Raw genomic sequence first — 3,819 nt, 5'->3', positions numbered from 1 at the left:
GTTCAACCGTTTGGTTTCCTATAGCGAACAAAATAAAAAAATAAACAAACTTCCTCTTTTATATATATAGATTATTATTAATATATTTGGTTCTATAGTTTTATTATTTTAATATTTCCTGTGGAACACAAACAGAGTAATAAGATTATTTTGGTGTTTTAGTGGAGAGAGCTTTTGTTGTTGCTCTTTCAATTAGAACAGCGTTTCCAAAATTGGGGTCCGACCCAAAAGGGGGTCGCAAGGCTATTGTCAGAGGGTCGTGAGATCATAAAAATATTGCGATAACGGATATTTTAGAGCATGTACAGTAACCTATTATCACTTTATGAATGAATGTGGGGTTGGGGTTGTCGTCACAACCCGAAAGACTTTCGGGGGGGGGGACAGCAAAAAGGTTGTGAACCTCTGAATTAAAAAAATATAAATCGAATTATACGTTTTCAGAACTTTACAATAAGAGTAACCTAATTTCGTTATGAACCCTAGCTTACACAGTGTACTCACAAAACCGCTGAGATATATAATATGTTTAGCAAAGTTTACCAAGAAGTTTTTTTTAATATGTTAAGTAATAAGTAGAGCATACTCTATATAATAGTAATCATTATTTCTAAAATCTAATATCATGAAAAATATTCACAGATCAATATGTTCTAGGTGAACAAAGAAAAGAGTTTTCAGTAATTGTTCGTAATTCTTGTAGTTAGCAATGAAATGCTGTTGTTCGGACGTACAAGGTTTAATGACGTTATTTCTCTTAGTTTAGAACATTGCTGGGAATGAATACGAACTGTAATCTGTGACAACCTGACAGTTTGCGTTGGTGACATTTTCTTGTTAGTGTAGAGAACAGCACCTTTGGGCTTTAATGTTTGACCTTTGGCTCAAAATTACTCTTTATGGATATGTGAAGCACATTTTGTGCAAAAGTCAGTGTGACTTTTGACGTTCACCTTTTGGTCCTTTTTTTTTTCCAGAACATTTCAAGAATAATTCACACACACACATTTATATATATATACTAAGTTGATATTCTCTGTGATACTTTGGTTCATCGTTGTCAAGGCATTGACAAACGTAAAAACAAACGCCATTTGAAACACTCAGCCATGTGGTACCTCTATAGCAGCCGTGAGTTAAAAGAACAAACATAATAAATTTTAAAAAGATTCGACATCAGAAGAGACAAGAGTGAGATCAATTTCAAGACTAAAACAACACGCGCGCGTTATTTACAATTATTTACGACAGAGACCTTAAACTTTTAGATCAAATCCTTTGGTTGAAAAATTTCAATACTTATCGACTATGTATAGTATTTACGCACAAAATTGACGATAAGACAGTCTAACAATACATTACTTCGGGTTCGTCAGATTTTAATCTTATCTATATTAATGACCTATATTTTTGTTTTTGCTTCTTTAATCGTATTTGGCTTATGTATCGTCCCTTCATATATAATATTTCACATGGAATGCATATGATGATTATCAAAGGACGAACATGTAAACCGACTAGAGATAATGACTTTAGGAGCATTCCCCTAACATAATATTGGTTAATACGTCATTTTCGACGTAAACAAGTGTTGCCTAGTTTAGAATTGATCATTTCAGTGTGTCGTTCATACTGTTCTTACAAACTTGTTTTTATGTCGTTGTTGTGAGGCTTAGGTTGCTGATGTTCGAAGTTGTAAAGGAGTTTATCCCGGTGCTATTGGAAACGCCAGGTTAATTCGAGTGGGTAGTACTTTGATAAGTTTTATTGGACTTTTTCCTCGTATGTTTCCAAATGATAAATTTTTAAACTTGTAAAAAAACAAGAGCTAGTACGCAATATCAGCTACCTTACAAATGCAGACCTATGACGTAGGTTGAGTTTCGCAGACACTAACTTGGACCTGTTTACAGAGTAAGTAAGTTTTTTGTTTCTTCTTTACTGTCATGTTTGCCTAGGATCACAAATGGAGAACTTCATGCTGAAGTTTCTAGAAAAATTACAGAGCTGAATTTCAGATGTGAATTTGTCTTTGTGGATGTGAATGACTTAGTGGTTAGTGTACCAGGTTGCAGATCTAAATGTGCAAGGTTCGAGTCCCGCCATTGAACACGCTCCATACTTTCAGCTGCAGAAACGTTATAACCGTGACAGTCTATCCTAATCTTCAGTTAAGAGCAAGTGGCGATACTGCTAATTGTTTGCCCCTCCCTCCCTTGCCCGAAACTCTTTTAGCCCATGTGTCGTACGGGTTGAAGATACCAAATACCAAGCGTGCCTTCGTATGCCCCCCTCCCATTTCACAAATCTAAAGTGAACTATAGAGTATAGTATATGATCTACGATTCTTCATATGCTATAGGCTTCTAACTTACCGGATAAACCCAGAGGCTTACATACTGCAAGCTTAAATCCCCGTACAGATTAAAATGATTCTGAGCTTTCGCCAGTAACGTCTCAATATATATATAGTCGTATCTCAGAGTCTTCAGCACACTAATTGGTTCAAAACCACAACAAACTAAAGATGCACCAGAAGAAAGTGATATTAATAAATGTCCCCTGTACGAGAATAGTTATTAAAAATCACATAGTCACGTGGAATTAAATCGGATGATAGTGAAGCTTAATTATTATATAACAACGATAAGACTAAGGACTTACAACGCTAAAATCCGGTGTTCGATTCCCCTCGGTGGACACAGCAGATAGGCTAATGTAGCTTTGCTCTACTGCAAAAAGACAGCAAGATTAAACCCCCCAACATCCGTGACTTCATAGCAAAAACTTTTAGGGATAAATTCAGAACTGTTTAGGTAAAAATCTAGTGGTTTCGAAAACATATGTGTGAAACTGGGACATATGTTCATTTCAAACTAAATCATCAGGTAGACATTCCAAAGTTTTAATTATAAGGCTCTTTATAAAATTTTAGCCATTTTGAGGAAGGGCTTAAATAATAGGAACCTTACGATCGCTGAAGATACTATTGCGAAAAGAGAAAATTAAAATCCTTTATTTATAAAAAAAACAAACTAATACTGTTTTGTCTCAACCCGAACCCAAACAGCTGTTGTCCCTGAAACACATATTTATTAATTAATTTACAAATGCCACACTTGACTCATTAGAAGGTAAGCTTATCTTCTAGTTGTTCAACTTATGGTGTCTACCACAGTTACCATTGTCTTCTTGCTAGTATATCCTATGATTATTGTTATAGTTCCGTCTTCTACTTAGCTATTCGGCTGCAAGGGTACAAGAAATCTGTTACCAAGTTACAAACAGCTCTAAATCTTATTCTTTTCAGATTACAATTGAAATAAAATGAAATGTTTGCTCTATTTATCAAAGAGAAACATTTAAATCATTAAAATGTCCACTGGACAGCAATTCAGGTGAAAAGAAATCGGTATATACCAGTCATTTCTTAGTAATATTTCAGAGTTCAGAACCTTTGATTCCTTGCCGGTCAGAGTAGAATTAAGGAAACATGATAAAAGTGTAGAAAAGTTGGTGTCCCACCATATATCTTGTCACTAGTCACGCCATTCAAAATCCAACAATTCACAGTTGTTAAGAGCTAAAAAGAAATTATAAAATAAATGTAATTCCAGTGGATATGGAGAACATAAAAAGTTGTAGATAAGCGACGGAAGCAAAGTGTGCAAAGCTGTAGCTTCTGTGAATAACAAAATTATCTTCACCAATTTTCAACTTTGGATACAGGTAAAAATGTTCGAACGATGACAAAACAATTAGAAAACACTAAGTTTAAGCCACAATTGAGGAAGGTGGCTTAATAGTCCTCGAGGCTTA

General features: G+C 34.9%; 1 protein-coding gene across 3 annotated transcripts in view; it reads left to right on the top strand.

The window, feature by feature from the left end:
* The window catches only part of LOC106478771 (synaptotagmin-5-like), a 77,894-nt gene that overhangs the window by 22,234 nt on the left and 51,841 nt on the right, over positions 1-3,819 (top strand). The window contains exon 1 of one of the 3 annotated variants that reach the window (XM_022382426.1): positions 1,891-1,914. The exons of the other annotated variants lie outside the window; for them this stretch is intronic. The gene's annotated coding sequence lies outside the window, so the exon portion shown is untranslated. Of the gene's footprint in view, positions 1-1,890; positions 1,915-3,819 lie in introns of those variants that run through there. 3 annotated transcript variants of the gene reach the window in all.

Source organism: Limulus polyphemus, unplaced genomic scaffold, assembly GCF_000517525.1.
Source record: "Limulus polyphemus unplaced genomic scaffold, Limulus_polyphemus-2.1.2 Scaffold248, whole genome shotgun sequence".
Classification (NCBI taxonomy): Eukaryota; Metazoa; Arthropoda; class Merostomata; order Xiphosura; family Limulidae; genus Limulus; species Limulus polyphemus.
Note: the sequence above shows the minus strand (reverse complement) of the source record. Positions and strands in the feature narration are given on the sequence as shown.